The 19,163-nt window shown below is 41.0% G+C and overlaps 1 protein-coding gene across 1 annotated transcript in view; it reads left to right on the forward strand.

Moving 5' to 3' along the window:
- The first annotated feature begins 14,887 nt into the window (after positions 1 to 14,887).
- The window catches only part of COL21A1 (collagen type XXI alpha 1 chain), a 189,890-nt gene continuing 185,614 nt past the window's right edge, over positions 14,888 to 19,163 (forward strand). The window contains exon 1 of the mRNA XM_081245126.1: positions 14,888 to 15,017. The gene's annotated coding sequence lies outside the window, so the exon portion shown is untranslated. The remainder of the gene's footprint in view (positions 15,018 to 19,163) is intronic.

A 19,163-nucleotide genomic window follows, 5' to 3' on the forward strand; every position in this document is an offset into this window, starting at 1 on the left:
TGTGTATATGTTAATCCCAAACTCCTAATTTATCCCTCCCCCTTTAATGAAACTTTAGTTGTAATATTTGCTTAATTTTCTTCTCACTGGTAGATGGAATTTAAATTTCTTACTTCAAAAGCCTTTCACTGTAAGACTCCAGGTAGCATCAGTCATTTTAGTTCATGTTTTCAGACTATCTATGAGGCGATTGTTTCTTAAAATGTTGTCATCTTCAAGTCGTGTGAAAAAATACAAAACAACCCTGTGCAACCGGCAGAATCCTAGAAAGAGACCTAATTAAATGATACAGGTGAAAGTAGGCCTACTGCCTACTGAATTAAGGTCGTGTTATCTGTCACATATGGGAACCATCAGATATAGAGTCTTCTTTAAGTAAAGAGATTTGGAATTATGATACCTCTAGCATTCATGTATGTATCACATGTTTTGGAACTAGACCTTAGTCTTACCTTGCAGTGGGGTGGGGGCCTCCTTGTCTGTCCTTGGGTCAGCCCCTTCTCTAGGTGGGGGTGGGGAGAAAGGAAGGGAAAGAAAGGTGTCTTTGTTGTATCCCTTGAGATGCTGGTTTCCGCTTTTTCTTGGACTAACACTAACCAGCCTCTGGTGACTCATGTGTGAAAAGCAAGCACACTCTGGCTCCTCAGCAAGAACTTGCATGATTCTACGACCTCTTCCAACTCCCCATGTAGCATCTGCCCAGGGCAGGCCACCCCAGAGCCTCTGGTGCCTGGGGTTCCCATCAGGAGTTGTGGGACGTCCACTTGACCCATAGGGAACTACACACTCCTTATTTTTCCAAGCAGCCTGAAGACTGTTTCATTGCCAACCCTATCTTAGCCCTATCTTGCTCCAGCTGTCTTCTCCTCCTGCTCAAATAAGCACAGTGGGGAAATTGATGAGACCTCTGTGGGAAGCAGACACCCACTGTGAAACGAGATGCCGGCCTCCTCTTCATGAGGCATCTCCAAACTCTTTCATAGTCTCTCCCTCCCTGGTTGGTGAGAAGTACCTTCCCTTCCCCATGTGTAGATAGATAAAAGAAAAGATCCATCAAGAACCACTGGGCTTCCCTGGTGGCGCAGTGGTTGACAGTCTGCCTGCCAATGCAGGTGACACGGGTTTGTGCCCTGGTCCGGGAAGATCCCACATGCCGCGGAGCGGCTGGGCCCATGAGCCATGGCCGCTGAGCCTGCGTGTCCAGAGCCTGTGCTCTGCAACGGGAGAGGAGGCCACAACAGTGAGAGGACCGCATACCGCAAAAAAAAAAAAAAAAAAGAAAAAGAAATATTTGGGACATGATATTGACAGGACTTGGTGAGTAGATTAGTAGAGTAGATTAGGTATAGGGAGTAAAGGAGATGGGGATGAGACAAGGAGAACCCCAGAGTAGGGCAGGTTGGGGTTCATTATCACAAATTCAGTTTTTGGCATGTTGAGTTCTACATGCTACTGCAGGCACTGAGATAGAAAAGTTACACTGGAAACTAGTTACTTGTGCTTCCAAGGCCATATCTTGAAGCAGATATGCATCCATGAGTCTTGTGAATAAGGTCTTCTAGGGAGACAGTCTAGGGTGAAAAGAGATGGTCTAGAATTGACCTTGGAGGAACTCTGACAATTAATAGTTGGTGGAAAGGGATAGCATTCCAAGGAGATAGAGAAGAAGCAGTCAAAAGGGTAGAAGGAAAACCAGGAGATGGTTTCCAAGGTGGTCAAGATGCTTAAGTCAGAGGGAAGTGCTGGGGTTGGGAGTGAGTGGTGGACGGGTGACTTGTGTTTATCCTATTTATGCCACTTCCACAGATGCAGGAGGACATTAACTAAGTGGAAATGCAAATGCAAATGGAAACAATATGGAACTTGTGGATTTTTCTGGAATGTTCATGCTTCTAAATAAAAATTTATTTCAGTTGTTTGCTTCCCATGTGTGTTATAATCAATTCCAGAGAGATTTCATTTATCATAAAGACAATGCTTTATGTATCACAAGGGAAACATTATAAACTGTGGGATAGTCCCATTAAGGAATATACTTTTATCCTTTACAGACTTTTAAAAACGTTTGGGTGTGTGAGTGTGTGTGTGAGTGTGTGTGTGTGTGTGTGTGGTTCTCTTTATAAAGCTAATGTTATCACTTGATTTCTTATAGTGTCTCTTATGCTATGTGCTGGGTTAATGATCAGATATCAGGAAATGTTTAAATAACTGGTTGAATTATACAAAGCTTATTATAAAGAGAATGGTAAGCAGCTGTTTTCCATTTCTCCAGATAGAAAACAAGAACAGCTTCATCTCAAGCCTTAGAAACTTGGGTAGCAGAAAAAAAATGGACTTTTGCCTAGAACAGAATGAACAATGACGGGTTCCTGGAGTACAGAATAACACATGGCTTAACGGGACCATGATTTGGGGACTTTCTGGGGCATGTTCTTGGTTTCCATGGCTGTGGACATTGCTACAAGTGGGACTTTCTTTTGAAATACGCACAGTTCTTAACTTCTCTCTGCTTTAAGCATCCATCCGCACTGAAGTTGGCAAAGCTTCTACAGTTTGATACCAATGTACTTTTTAAGCCTTATTTCCCATTTCTCCCCTCGGTTCCCTATTTCAGGAAACCGTCAGTCTCCAAATATGGCCTTTGTGCCACTTTCAGACTTTTCTCTAAATCTTTGGAATATCTGACTCGATGTCACTTCTACCATGGAACCTTCCAGAACACCCAAATAAAATGTGATCTCTCCTTCTTATTGATTTCTTTAGGCTTTCTTGAAATACCATTTATTTGAAGCTTATTCATTCTTTCAATAAGTGTTTATTGAGTGTCGATGGTGTCAGGCTCTATATTTGTGATGGGTGCTGGGATAAAGCAGTCCTTGCTTTTCTGGAGTTTGCATTCCTGTGGCAGGCCAGCGGTTGACGACTCCATGCTTGGAGACCAGTTTCCCTGGTTTGCGTCCTGTTACTCTCGAGCTGTGTCATCTTGTTGAAAGTTTTATATTTCTAGGCATCAGTGTCTTCATCGGAAAACTGGAAATAAATCACAGCTACTTGAATTAACCAGACACATGTCTTCACCTTGCTTTCTAGCTGGAGCTGTCCTGGTGACATCTTGTCTTCTTCCCCTGGGCATGGAGCCAGGCTGTGGCCACAACAATAGACCTGGGTCCTGCAGAGTGGCCACTTCTGGTCTAATTGGAGCTGGGATGGACTTTTCAGAGATATAGCAATTAGTACTCTCCTGCCTCTCTTGAGTATCTCTTGATTTCCTGAAAGCACCCAGCTTGTTACAAAGACGTGGCCAGCTCTGTATCAACATCCCTCTTATATGTCTCCCTTCTTTCCTGCCACCCTTGCCCTCTTCTTACCCTCCTGCTTCCCTGGCATTGCCCACCTAATACAGGGCTAGCGTATATATTTTGGGCTCAGGCTGTTTTCTAAGGGAAGCTTGGATGAGGATACCACTTCAATGGCTTACTGTGAGGATTTGAAGGGAAGTGCCCAGAACAGTACCTGGCATAGAGTAGATGATAAATGCTAGCTAGTATTCTTGTGGGAAAAGTAAATGAGAAAGGAAGGTCTAGGTTTAGAGAAGGAGGGTTCTCTGAGGATCTTCAGAAGAAAGGCTGTCTAAGCCAAGACCTAAAGATTGAGTGGATGGGACGCATACACCAGGTGGATAGGAGATTGGATATGGAGATTGGGATTGACATATACACACTACTATATATAAAATAGATAACTAATAAGAACCTACTGTATAGCACAGGGAACTCTTCTCAACACCCTGTAATGACCTATATGGGAAAAGAGTCTAAAAAAGAGCGAATATATGTACATGTATATGTATATGTATAACTGACTCACTTTGCTGTACAGCAGAAACTAACATTTTAAATCAACTATACTCCAATAAAAATTTTAAAAAAAGAAAGACTGAGGATAAGAAAGAGGCTAGGTTTGAACTGGATACATTAATAATTAAAATTCATGTCTGCTGTATTCAGTTATGGTTCCTTATATATTTGCATTTTGCAGAATAGTAAAGTTGATCTTTCCCAGTCCTCTTGTAGTTCTGGATAATGACATGTGAGGGTTGACCTGTGTCACTTCTAGCTGAGGCAGGGTCAAGTTCAAACTCTTCCTCTGCTTCAGGGATCAGAGACCACGTGCTCCAGAGGGATGGCATATGAGCAAGAAAGAATCCTTTGTTGAGTTAAGCCCTTCAGAATTTGGGGGCTGATTTGTTATTGCAGCATCACCAAGCTTATCCTGACTAATGCAGCCATGAATCTTCCTGGTCAAAATGATAGCTCCTGGATCGGGGCCGTGCCTGGGGTGAGGCAAGAGAGATGTCCATGGTGCAAGATGATAGGAGGCACTTACTCTCAGGTTTATGAAAGTAAGTGACATCATGACCCAGGCAGAGTGAGCAGGCGGGAGGTGAGGTCTGAGAGGTGTGGCTTCAAAGACCGTTGGATCATCTTTGGATTTGTGGTGGAATTATAGTTTACTCCTTATTTTCTATAAAGTAAGGCAAAGAAATTTCAAAAACCAGAAGACTTCATATAGACATTGAAAACTTGCTTTCATTATTTAAAGCATGGTTGTACTCCCAAAAGTGGCTTCTTTGAGAAGAAAGTTATCCTCCACTTCCACTTTCTAAAATATCCTCACTGGAGATTCCACTTTGTCTGTCATAATATAACAGCACCTCAAACTTCCATTGAGTTATTTTCACCTAAGACTTTCTTATGAGTTAAGTCCATAGTTACAGAAGAACCACTCTACCAGGTATAGAGTCATTTCTTGAGGGAGGATGAAAAATAATTTAGCTTAAGCCTAGATTCCTGAATAATATGCTCCTGTTAAACCCTCTTCTTATTTGTTCTAACTCTCTTTTTCACAGTTGTTGAATTTGAAACAACAAATTTTACTGTGTGTGTGGTGGGGTAGTAGTGGGTCACGCCTACACTCTGGGTTAGAATCCAGATGTTCATGTGAGAAAGTATGTCGTGCAAAAGGCCCAGAACGAATCCAGGATATCGGATTGTGGCTTGGAAACCAACAAATGCCAAACTGGCCAAGCATTACTTTAAAGTTATTTATTATGGGCACATATTTGCCATCTGAAATAAGTTGTTTTGTGAAAGCTATCCTAAGTGGCAGCAATAGTCTCTTCTGTGTCTTTTGTAGAAACTTGCTTTTGGGGAAAGTACAAGTACATATGTTTCTAAGAAGTTATTAATTGACTTAAGGGTCCATGTATAACTGTCCTTGGTGACTGGATAGTTGAAAAATACTGCCAAAAAAGAAACAATAAGGGGCATTCAGAGAAGAATGCATATTGGATGTGCTCAATTCTTAGAAAAATAAATGCAGGAACATCTAATCTCACCACAGTTGGATACATATGTTTTTGCAGATGGAATGTAATTTTCCAAAAATGTCATCTGTGTACGTCTCATAAATACTAAAAACATATGCTAATTGTTGACAGCAGCCAAGGAAAGCCACGGGGCCTTAAATTTAAATTTAAATACACACTTGGTGAGTGAGCCCTCGGCAATGATGGGAGTGTGCAAGAGAGATGGCGCATGTGGTGCTGAATGGGAGACCGTGGAAGTAAAAGCAGCAGGTGGAGAAGGAGGGAGCAAAGGCACTCGGGGGCCTGGTAGAAATGCAAATGGAAGCAGTGCTCAGGCAGCTGGGTGGATGCAGTGGACCCCAGGCTAGGATGTGTCTGATTCAGAGTCTTAGACCATCACAGTCCAATGCAGAATGACTTGAGGGATGCTAGAGAGTATTATCCCATTCCTTCATTCCAAATCAGCTCTTCTATTGGCCAGGGCAGGATATCCCCAAGAGTGTTCCTTGGGAGTGCAACTTCTGCTAGATGTATTGGATGTTTATGTGTTCCCATCAAAACAAAGGGTGAGGGGTAGGGTGAGGGAAAGGGAGGCTGAAATTAAGTTTGGGATACAATGAGTTGAACAAAGTTATATGGGGATCTTTACTTTTGGGCTTTGCAATGCCGTATATATATAAATTGTGAGTCTCTGAAATGGAATATTGTATGCAGCATCTCTCAAAATGATCTAAACACAGATTATTTTTTTCCCATGCAATATCTCATAGGACAAGTGTTTGTGAACTATGCTTGGGGAATGTTGGCTTGGATGCCTGAAATTTGCCTGTCAGCTAATTACTCAACTGAGTTAAGACATTAAGATTCCAAACCTCCTTTTAAAATAAATATAAAGCTATTTCCGGAGGTCCTGAAGAGTGAGCCGTTATCTGGTATACACAACACAGTACTGACAGCAAGGGAGTGGTTGCTTGTTAAATGAGTCAGTAACAGGTGAGCTGGAGGTGAGGGAATGGGGCATGCATATGGGCTTTGAATGGCAAGCCTCTGAGGTCAGAGGGGTGCGTCTGAGATGCTGGGCTGGATGCAGGTGAGGTGAAGAAGTTGGAAGTGTTACCATGCCAGGCTGGCGAGTGAGGGCTGCGTGCACTTGCTGGGGAGAGGCGGAAGGGTGTCCGTGGCTGGGAGAGAAATGAAAAAGCGAGGGAGACAGTCTTACTTTGGGGATACGATCTAAGTATTTAAAAGGTATATGCCCCTGAAAATAAATGAATTGTCAGCTTGTGTTGAAAAAAAATTGGTGTTGTTTAAAAGTTATTCCTAAAAAACAGTGTGAGGTTGTCAAGAATTTCAGCATGTCCAGAGTTTCTGAGAAATGTCTAAAGAATGAGAAAAAAAAAAGAATCTTCTTAGCCAAAAAAGTTCTCCTTAAAATATAATTTTTAATCATAAAATAACATGTACTTATTGTAGAAAAATCCAAAAATATAAAAAATAAAATGAAAAGAAAAATTATCTTTATCATCCATAATCTCTCCATCTAGACAAAACTACTATAAATCTTTTAGCATATTATATTCCAGTCTCCCCTCCCTCCCATCTCTTTACCTCTTTACTCTCCCCATTTCTCAAATTGTGTAGTTTTGACTGATATTGAATATTGAACATAACATTTTTATAACTTAATTGAAGGGTTGGCAAATCTGGCCTGCCACCTGTTTTTGTAAAAGCCCTGAGCTAAGAATGGTTTTTACATTTTAAAATTGTTGAAAAAAATCAATAATATTTCCTGATATTTGAAAATTCTATGAATTTACATTTCATTACTAAGTTTTACGGGGACCCAGCCACACCCACTTCTTTGCTGTTTCTGTGCTGTTTTCCTGCCACAAGGACAGAGAAGTAGTTGGGATAGAGACAGCAGGGTCTGCAAAGTCTAAAATGTTTACTCTTTGGGCCTTTCAAGAAAAATCTTTGCTGACCTCTGGTTTAACCAGTCCACAATTTGGAGGCTTCTGTTTGTTTCTTTGTTATTCTTTTGCCCATTATAAATAATATTTTAACTGATATCATTGCACATAAATTTTTGCCTACTTTTCTGATTATTCTTTTGGGTATTTTCCTAAAAACCTAATTACTGTGTCAAGAGGTATGAATATTTTAAGGCTGCCTATCTATACATGTCAAATTTCTTTCCAGAAAGCTCAAACTAAGTGTTACTCCCACCAGAAGCATACAAAAGCTGCACAGATTTTCCTTTTGGCAATATAATCTCTGTACTACCCTGCCTTAAGCAATTTTCAATTAATAATGAAACAGTATTAGTCAAGTCCAGCCTTGCTGGTCATGGATTTGCTGGGGAGTAAGTTTCACATGCTTTATAATTTTTCTTTCTCCTTTCAATGCAGCCCTGACTGCTCTTAACACTTCCTGTCGTGAGAACTCATACAACCTTCCTGCTTCTCAGTCACTGTAAACAAGAGTGTTTAATGGAGAAAGGGAAATAGAAGATTCATCAGAATTTGTGTCTGATTCTGTGTAAATCCAGGTTAGGTCTCTTTTGCCTGTCTACATGAATGTACTTGTATTTTGTATGATTGATTTTAGAATCAGCCTTACAAATTCCACTTAAATCTGCTCACACCCATTTCTCCTTCAACTGATAAATATGCTTGCCTCCTTCACAGGGAAACATTGTTAGTTTCACTCCCATGGGGAGCTAAAAAGTGTATAGCTGTGCCCATGCCAAGGGCCTAGTGACCCTTATTTTAATGTTATTTGGTTGGAGAATGGATCTTTAGGCTTCAAAGTCTTAAGTTTAACTTTTACCCATCCTTAATGTGAAACTAATTTATGTTCTAGAGCAGCGGTCCCCAACATTTTTGGCACCGGGGACTGGTTTCATGGAAGACAATTTTTCCATGGATGGGGGTGGGGGATGGTTCAGTTGGTAATGCTAGCAATGGGGAGCGATGGGGAGCGATGGGAAGTGGCAGATGGAGCTTCACTCGCTCACCCACCCGCTGCTCACCTCCTGCTGTGTGGCCTGGTCCATAACAGGCCACGGGCTGGTACTGGTCCACGACCTGGGGGTTGGGGGCCCCTGTTCTAGGGAGTACAGTTTTTTAAATTTTATTTTTTATTGAAGTAAGGTTGATGTACAATGTTTCAGGAGTACAGCAAAGTGATTCAGATATATATGTTACATTATATATGTAAGTTACATAAATAAAAGACTATATATATTCTTTTTCAGATTCTTTTCCATTATAGGTTATTACAAGATATTGAATATAGTTTCCTGTGCTATACAGTAGGACGTTGTTGCTTATCTATTTTGTATATAGTATTGTATATCTGTTATTCCCAAATTCCTAATTTAACCCTCCCCCTTTTCCCCTTTGGTAACTATACGTTTAGATTCCAGGTCCCAACCTGTCTTAGAGGGACTGGGGCTAAAAAGTGTTATAAGACCATTGAATTAATTGTCTCTAATCATTTTATTTTATTATTATTTTTTTACAGCACATCATAGTATATCGCATTATATCATACATAATATGTACTACATAATATAATACATATATTATATTTAAAAATTTTTTAAATTTTTTATTGCAGTATAGTTCATTTACAATGTTGTGTTAGTTTCAGGTGTACAGCAAAGTGATTTCAGTTATACATACATATATACATATATATACATTATATATATATCTATTATTTTTCAGATTCTTTTCCCATATAGGTTATTACGAATACTGAGCAGAGTTCCCTGTGTTATACAGTAGGTCCTTGTTGATTATCCATTTTATATACAATAGTGTGTATATGTCAATCCCAAACTCCTAATTTATCCCTTCCCCCCACCACCTTTCCCGTCTGGTAACCATAAGTTTGTTTCCTAAGTATGTGAGTCTGTTTCTGTTTTATAAATAAGTTCATCTGTATCATTTTTTTCTTTTTATAAGATTCTGCATATAAGTGATATCAGTAATCATTTTAGCCTGGCTTTAAGCTAATTGTCATCTAGAGAATCTCATTCCTTTACTCGCAACTATTTAATGGGTTAGTCTCTACTGAAAATACTTTTGAGCCCCTTAACTTTTCCTTTTCAAAAAAATCAGAAAAAAATCCTAGGGAGACTAGAACTATCACCTTCCATCCATCCTTACATAGACTCCATCAGTGACTAGATGGGGGCCTTGGGCGAGGATCTTTCCCTCAGCTGAGCCACGCAAATCTCCCAGGATCATCACCGTTCAGCTTTGCAGGGAGCCTGTAGAGATGGTCCTATGCAGGCCTCCCATCTCAGGGACCAGCTGAGGTGAGAATGGGGCTGGACCTTTTGTAAACCTTATTCTTAGCAGGTGCATTGTGGCTTTCTCCAATTCAGCCTCCAAGTCATTCTCAAACTTGAACTTTCGGAAGGGCTGAGGGGGAAGCCACATCTCTCCTGTACACAGATTCTAGCAGACGACTGACTCTGCCCCAGCAAAGTAATTTTGAGTAACGGTATCTCTGAAGCTGCATGCAGCCAGCCAAGTCTTCATCCCGCCCTTAGCGCCCCAGGCGGCTTCCCAAGTATGCTTTTAGCCAGGGAAAAACCTGGGCGGCAGAGCATGAGGAAGAGATTTCTCTCCCTGTTCCTTACAAGAGGACGTCATGCAGGCAGATTGCCTAATTTATGATGGCAAGTTCTAGAGAGAGCATCTAATAAAGAAGGCACATACATCCTCAAAAAATGATTAGCTTCCCAGGGCTCTCGGGCAAAATCCGCACAAACACTAAGTACACACACACTCCCTTCGAAAGACAATGATGAATCTAGAAGGTTAGGAAAGAAAGATTTTATACCGAGCACTGAAAAAGGAAGCGATGAATCTAGAAGACAGTCTATTAAATTAGCTATGATTTATAACATACGGGAAGTAGGAAAAAATGCAGGTTATAATATATGGTTGTAACTATGATGTGATTGTCCCCAAAGAGGACACAGAGGCTCAAGCTCTTTAGATCTGGAAAGACAGAGACATCATTTCATCCATCATCCTAATTTTTTCAATGACATATGATGAAATATCTATTAAATATGGTCATAGTGATCTTTATAAAAAACATTTGGGGGACTTCCCTGGTGGTCCAGTTGTTAAGGCTTCACCTTCTAATGTAGTGGTGAGGGTTTGATCCCTGGTTGGGGAGCTAAGATCCCACCTGCCTCGGGGCCAAAAAACCCAAAACATAAAACAGAAGCAATATTGTAACAAATTCAATAAAAACTTTAAAAAAATGGTCCACATCAAAAAATCTTTAAAACAAAAAGCATTTGGGATGAAACAGAAATAAAATTTAAGAGACTGAGTGCTGAGTCATTTACCTGGGGAAAAACTGCAAGTTGGATAATAAATGACTGATGATGACAGAAAAAATGTCTAGGGATTATTAGTATGAATTGTGAAGCTAACAGTATAGGATTGCTTTTCTTTTTGAAGGCAAGCAGCATACTGTGGGATGTCTTCTCCAAGTCATCACTGATAATTTCCTGTGTGAATTATTACTCGGGGACTTATGCAGCACTTGAAGAAATCTCAGAGGGGTGCTAAGAAAATGACTGGAGGAATAAAAATGTGACCTTTAAGAAAAGTTAAGGAACTGGGATTGTTAGAGTTTTTAGGAAAATATATTAAATAACTTCAATATTTTCAAACATTTCTCATTCTTTCTGTCTCTCTGTCTCTCTCTCTCCCCACCACACACAGACACACACAGATACACACACACAGAGACACACACACAGAGACATACCGACACACACACACCCATTGGAACTTGAAACAATTATTTTGTTATATATTGATATATTAACGTCAAAGTTAATGGAAATTGAACTCTTTATTACCTATCCCAGCCTATTACTAACAATTTCTATTAAGAATTCAGGGACTTGTAGAATCCTATTGATCGGACTCTATTTCCAAGTTTTAATCGTAACTCAAAGGAAAACCAGTCCTGAATATGTACTTTCACTTCAGATACAAAATTTCAGTCATAGGTGAATGAACCAACAAAGCATTTATTTTTCTTCTACCTTTGAAGATCACCGTGTATAAATGACTCCAACACAGAGGCCAACCACGTCTCGACCTCCCTCTTCACTGGGAGAACCAGAATGAAGCAGCTTTTGAAGAGTTTCTGTGGGAAAAGGCCTCACAAGAAATCATTGGTTAGAAATAGGCTAGTTTCTCACTTCTATGTTATGGTTTAAATCTGAGGAAAGTTGAATTTGCCTGTCAGCCTTAAGATAAAAATATAAGAAATGTGACCCAAACCCTGGGGAACATGAATTCATTCAGTGTTCTCTTGGCCAGGAACACTTGGGACTCTGAAATTGAGGAAGAAAGAAGTTATAAAGTAGAAAGATTATCTCCAAACTCTCTTGGAGTGCACTTTTGTGTATACTTGTAATTTTCATTCTTGCATCTTTACCTGCCAATGTGAGGGTCTTATAGTTGGATCTAAGAACATGCCCTCAGAAATAAAACATGCAGATAATCCAACCCAACTAGAATATAAGTCAAATTTCCTTAGGTTTTTAAGGGGGCTTACAAAAATATCCATTATTGGTGCTTGAGCTTTTAAGGGGACTTATTAAAATATCCATATTGGTGCTAAGCTGTGATATTAAGCTTTGATAGTATTTAAAGTTATAAACATAAGCAGGACTTAGACATTCTGTTTTCTTAAGGGTCTTTCAGCTCCAGAATTGCTTTGGGTGTTCAATTTAGGGCTCTTCCAGTTGACAGCAACAGAAACCCAAGCCAAATGTGCTTAATGAACACAAAAGGGGTTAACCCAGAAGTAAGCCTAGTTTCAGGACCCTTGGTCTTGTTGCATTAGGTTCATTCCTTTGTGCAGTAAATATTTGTTTGTACTTCTCATGGGAATGCACTTTGCTATCCTGGTCTTCATATTGGAAAATTATTAAATATTCATTGATATGACCCATGAAGAAACATATTTACATGACAACGGACTCTAACAGGAATGTCTGAATGAATGGATGAGGGAATGTGGGAAATGGTGAACATTCCGAGACATTCATATCTTACCTGAATTCAGTAGGATTCAGTTATTGAAGGAAGGCATCTATTTTTTTCTGATTCGTATTTTATTTTATTTATTTATTAAAAAAATTTTAAATTGGAGTATAGTTGATTCACAACGTTGTGTTAGTTCCTGCTGTACAGCAAAGTGAATCAGTTATACACATAAATATATCCATTCTTTTTTAGAGTCTTTTCCCATGTAGGCCATTACACAGTACTGACTAGAGTTCCCTGTGCTATACAGTAGGTCCTTATTAGTTATTTATTTTATATATAGTGTGTATATATCAATCCCAATCTCCCAATTTACCCCTACCCCTCTTACCTGCTGGTAACCATAAGTTTGTTTTCTACATCTGTAACTCTATTTCTGTTTTATAGATAAGTTCATTTTTACCCTTTGTTAGATTCCTCATAGTGATATCGTACAATATTTGTCTTTGTCTGACTTACTTCACTCAGTATGACAATCTCTGTTCCATCCATGTTGCTGCAAATGGCATTATTTCATTCTTTTTTATGGTTGAATAATATACCATTGTATATATGTACCACATCTTCTTTATCCATTCAACTGTCCATGGACATTTAAGTTGCTTCCATGTCCTGCCTATTGTAAATAGTGCTGTAGTGAACATTGGGGTGCATGTATCTTTTCAAATTATGGTTTTCTCTGGATATATGCCCAGGAGTGGGATTGCTAGATCATATGGTAGCTCTATTTTTAGTTTTTTAAGGAACCTCCATACTGTGCTCCATAGTGGCTGTACCAATTTACATTTCCATCTAACAGCATAGGAGGGTTCCCTTTTCTCGACACCCTCTCTAGCATTTATTTTTGTAGATTTGTTTGTAGATTTTTTGATGATGGCCATTCTGACCTGTGTGAGGTGATACCTACAATGAAGTATTTAATTTGCATTTCTCTAATAATTAGTGATGTTAAGCATATTTTCATGTGCTTACATAGGCAGAACACTCTTTGACATAACTTACAGCAAGATCCTTTTCAATCCACCTCCTAGTGTAATAAAAATAAAAACAAAAATAAACAAATGGGCCCCAATTAAGCTTAAAAGTTTTTGTGCAGCAAAGGAAACCATAAAAAAAAAACAAACGAAAAGACAACCCTCAGAATGGGAGAAAATATTTGCAGATGAAGCAACCAATGAGGGATTAATATCCAAAATATACAAACAGCTCATACAGCTCAATATCAAAAAAACAAACAACCCAATCAAAAAATGGGTGGAAGATCTAAATAGACATTTCTCCAAAGAAGACATAGAGATGGCTAAAAATGAAGGCATTTCTTTGTGAGGTTCTCCCCTGGGGAGAAATTAATTCACACATTCATTCAGCCCAGATTTATTGAGCACCTACTATATTCCAGGTATGGGTCTAGCTGCAGAGGATAAAGCTGGGAGCAAGATCAATTCCCTGTCCTCTTAGAGCTCACCTTGAGACAGACGCAAGACACAAGAATGACTTGTTAGTAAAATTTCAGATAGCGATCTGTTGAAAATAAAGTGGGGTGAGGGGATGGGAATGGTTGTGAGTGGCTCCGTCTGGAGCGGGGCAGGAAGAACTCTCTGGAAGGGGCATTTGAGACATGAATGAAGAGAAGCAGGCACCTGTAATAAGGTCTGGGACAGAGTTTTGGAGGCAGAAGGAATAGCAAGTGAGACTAGAACTCACTGCTGTGGATAAGAAAGGGCAGAAAGTCCCATGGGGGGTGGGGCGGAGCTGCGTGAGAAGTGGGGCGAGTGACGGGTGAGAGCCAGCTGGGGCCAGAGCACGTTAGCGGGGAGGGGAGGGCGGCGGGTCTAAGCGCATGATTGTTAAAGAACTTTCTGGCTGCTCTGTGAGCGATGGACTAAAAGGGGCAGAGCGCAGAGCATCCCCTTATCGGTCACCTTATTCCAGACCTTCCCTGTCACTCCTGAGTCCTCGAAGGTAACTGCCTATTTTAACATGAACTTCGCCTCAGGTTTTCCGGCAGCTTAGGTCAAAGGCAGGTCCACCAGTCAGCTGCTGGGCGGACCAAGTGACTGACCCTGGAGTCCAGAGGCCGGGCAGGGGGCCTCCTTGGATCCACGCAGGTGCTGCTCTCAGGTCCTGCCTCCCGTCGCCCTCGTTCTTTCCACCTCTGAGTGGCCTTGACCTCTCCTCCTTCCCCGGAGTGCCTCAGCCCGCCTCTCCCCAGTCCTAGCGGGAGGAGAACTGAGCTGACTTCTACCAGGGTTCCCTAGGAGCTTGCACTGAGAATCCAGATCCAAAACCCACCCTCTGGCCGCTGCCTTCGGAAAGGGGGCGGGTGGGGGCGCGAACCTTATCTCGGGCTCCGCCTCCAGGGGCCGGGAGTGTCCCTCGCGCGCTGCACCGGCCGCCGCGGGCAGACAGGCTCCGTGCTCCGGGAGGGCTGCTGATCTGCTCTAGCCCAGGTCGTGTCCGGGCCGCGACCGTTCACTCCCGGGACACCCCGGGCCCACGCGGAGCGCGCAGCGGCTGCGACGGCACCCCTGACAAGGGACGCGCGCCAGGTAAGGTAGCACCTCCTCCTCCAGTGTCCTCGCCCGAATGACAAACAGGGGACTTCAGGCTGGTCCTCTCGCGGCTGCAGTTTCCAGTTTGCACTCCCGAGGGTGCAGTTTCTTCCCGCGCACGCGGAGGCGGTGGGTGAACTGCGAGGTAGAATCCGCGCCCAGGCTGGAGGCTGGGACGCAGGATTTGTCTGGCAAGGTTACTGGGTGGTCATATAATCTTGGGAGCCTCTCTGGGTTCTGATTTCTGTTTGGAGTGTTTGGCCTCTGGGAATGAATAATGCGCGGTGATTTACGCCCCTAAGCTCACCCCTCTGGTCCTCGGTCGGTCTTTCTGGAAGGGGCTCTGGTGTCCACACGTGGGGCGCGAGCGCACGGGGCGGTGGGCTGTGCGCGGTGCCCCCGAGGCTCTTTGAGGCTGCTGCCCAGGAAGCTCACTCAGGGGAGCTTAAAAAAGTCTGGTGCTGCGGCAGCACCCTGATCAATTAAATCAGAATCTCCAGGAGTGGGGCTCAAAACTTCCCAGGTGATTGCTAGGTGGAGTAGTTTGGGAACCAGTGAGTGAGAGCCGTGGTTCTCCAAGGAAGGGGTGGGGGGGGCTTCTGGACAGCAGCGGCAGCGGCAGCTGGGAACTTTTAGAAATGCAAAATCTGGGGCTCTCCAAGGAGGCCTAGACCTCCTGAATCTGAAACTCTGGAGGTAGGGACCCAGCCCTTTGTGTTTTCGTGGACCATCCAGGTGATGCTAGCACTTGCTCACTTTTGAGAACTCTGGGCTGGATCTCAGCGCAGGGAAGGGCAGACACCTTTGAATTCCCCTGTAGAGGGAGGAGGGAACAGATCCCTTTTCAGAAAATCTTAGGTGTTCATCAGTAGGGTTTTGCCCATATTAAAAAAAAACAAATACCATGGACTTTGGAGGATCCTATAAAGGGCAGAGACTTAGCCATCATCTCGAGCAATTTTTTGTCGTAGAGAACTTTTTCTTTTCTTTTTTTTTAGAGTTGAAGCCAAAGAAGAAATGTACCTAAGAATCTCCTGGCTGTAATAACATGAATGTTTGGCCCCTGCTTCGATGCTCCCCATCACCCCTGTCATCAGTGCATGCTACAAAGCTCATATAAAGTATTTTTTAAAAAAGCAATTGGAGGTTTCAGGGATTCATGCCAATCCTCCAGAGTGAAAGGGAATTCAGCATTGCAGGTCTCTGGACTCTCTGAATGGCTCCTTTTTTTCTTTTAACAGAGATCTGAGATTTCAAAATTTCGGTGAAAAAAAAATTCCAGCTGTTCTTAAGTCATTATTACAGAAATAGAATGACTTTGCAAATAGGCTTAAATGGATTCAAAAATCTGACGTTGGATAAAAAAGCTAGAATAGGCATGACTGTGGTCCTAGAACATGTGTGCTGGGTGAACACTGCTCAGTGTACAGAGACTTCCTGTGCAGAGAACATTTATTTTCCATGCCAATTTTTAATGAGGTAGAGAAACCTTTAAGGGACAGGTCCTAAGCTTGTGTTTAGATGCTGGGGGGAAATATAGGTAGTGGTGGGGACTAGGAGCCTGGATCTGAGGCCCAAACTGTAGGTTCAAGACCTACTCTCCTGCCTCTCTGCACTCTGGGGCAGTGGCATAACTCTGTGAGTCTCACTTTCCTCATCTGTAAAATGGGGACTGCAGTAGTACAATGTATACTTCTTAATTCTCATGTTGTCAGAGTTAAAGGAAATAATGCTTCCAGCATAGTCAATGAAATATTTATTAGCTCAAAATGTGCACACACACACACACACACAAACTAAAAACAAAACAAAAACCTAATCCCCAAACACTTTGGAATGAAAACTGTGTTGATAACATGGTCACATTTTTTATCTACACATATTTACATACCAACCTCACCCTTAGAATTTACAATTTTTCCTTCTTACTAGAATGTGAACATATGGATGTCCTTCAATTATCTTCCTAATTTTATTACATGTTTTATATAGAACTTTCTAGAAAAAAAATTTTAGTAGATTATCTTCAAGTCAACAGCCCAGTTATGTATCTACTCATTGTCTGTGGTAAAGGATCTTACCATCTGGTGGAATTTATAATCTAATCACATTCAGATTTAAATAGTCTTAAAACCTGGCTCTCCAGATTTTAAGTATCATTCATTATAAAAGAAAATTCAAATGGTAGGCATGGCATGCTGTATCCCCCAAGAGAACCAGTTTAGAAGTACTATCTGGTGTTTCCTAGGTACCTGAGAGGGAGAAAGAAATGAAACCTTATTCAGTTACATCAAGGTTTGTTCAAGATAATGTAAAAGAAAGCAAATTGAGGGCACATCAAGGACAAAACTGGCAAAAAGTGTTGGTGAGGTAGTTCAAGTGTCCTTTTCCTCCTTAAATGCAATAATTTCAAAATGCTTCAAAACCACATACAGAAAAAGCAGTTTGATTGGAACTGATCTGGATGATCCTCTTAGGACCAAATAGTTCTAGTAAAAAAAAATGTGTGGGTATTAATTCCAAAAAAGATGCCAAATAGTTCTGTACTTTGAAATGAGTCTTGATTCACCTTTAATTTCAGTTATAAATTGAATTAGTATTTCTAACTTAGGGTGCCTTTTTAGGACTCATCTCCCTTCTTTAAATGTAAGAGGTTGTACCATTGCAGTTTCCAATCCTCTGTGACTTCTAGAAGACTAAACATAATGCAAGTTTCAGCATATAAACATCTTAGTAACTCCTCCATTCAGGAAATCAGATCTTCATTAGGACACTTTTAAAATTACAATGTAATATTATTAAATTCAATATAATAAGAATGTAAGGTTATTAAATTAAATGTAATTACAATTTAATGTATGTAGGGTTTTCTCTTAGGCTCACTATGTATGAAATGAGGAGTGCCTCTGGCCATGAAAAGGGAAGATCAGAGGCACCTCTCTTGATGGAAAAAATAAAGGCGTGTGGAAGCCAATTCAAAGGCTTAGTAATCAAATTATGTATCCTGGATAATTTAACTGAAGAGCTGAGCATCTGTGATGTCGCAATTCAGCGACAAGTTGTGGCAGCCCAGTGAGTGGCCAATTAGGAATGATCACTACTGCAATGCCCCACAATAATTTTGTGATTCTCCACTTGCAGCCACAAATCCTGGGGCAGAGATAATCAAAAAGTAGTTAGCTAATTGCATTTGTTTTCCATAATTTGGCTCACTTGGAAAGGTCTTGATGGCCTTCATTTCAGTGCATTTATTTTGAGGGCCCCATTTGTTCCAAAGTTGATGGTTTTACCACTAAGACCAATCTGGAAAGTCTTGTGAGTAAAAACAAATCACAGGAAAGGGCTATATGTTTTTATTTTGTATTTATTATCTTTGGATTATATTTCTCAGCATGCAGTGGTAATTCTTTAGTTTGATTCATTAACATTCGTGTGGGAAACAAGTTGAAATATTTATTTCTGGCAAGTGATCCAGTCTCACACAAAGAGAATTAACCATGGAGGCTGAGTTCTCGAACTTTCTCCATCTCATGGTTAAGGACACTCACTCTCAATCCAAAATGCTAAGCCTTGAATCCTGACTCTGTCACTTACTAGTTGTTTGAACCCGGACGAGTTGCATAACCTTTCTTTACTTCTGTTTCCTCATTAGTAAAATCGGGGTAATGGTACCTACATCAGTGGGATTATCATGAGGAGTCAATGAGTAAATGTCTCTAACATTCTACCAACAGTGCCTGGCTCACAGCCAAAGCTTAATAGGAATTTGCTATTCTTTCACCTTGGACGTTAATAAATGGTTTAAGCTGAAGCTCTCTTTTCTCTTTTCACCTCTGAAAATTGGATCCCGAAAAGGCAGTCCTAATTTAGGTTATGTTCATTTGATGCTTTTTCTGTTTTAGCTAGTGGGAGAATTTGATTCTGAATAAGTGAAGTCCTTCAAGTTTCTCAGAAAATAATACAAGCTTTTGAACAACATTCTAAAGCTTCCCAAATGCTGCTGCTGCTGGCTTGAGACCACACTTTGAGAATCACTGCTTCACTCCACGAGTTCCCAAACTGGACTGAACACTGGAATTACCGGAGATCAGTGTTCTAGCATGTTGATCCTCAAACTGATGAAAAAGTTAATTAGTTGGGTTA

This window comes from Mesoplodon bidens, assembly GCF_964165515.1.
Source record: "Mesoplodon bidens genome assembly, chromosome: 10".
In the NCBI taxonomy this organism is placed as follows: Eukaryota; Metazoa; Chordata; class Mammalia; order Artiodactyla; family Ziphiidae; genus Mesoplodon; species Mesoplodon bidens.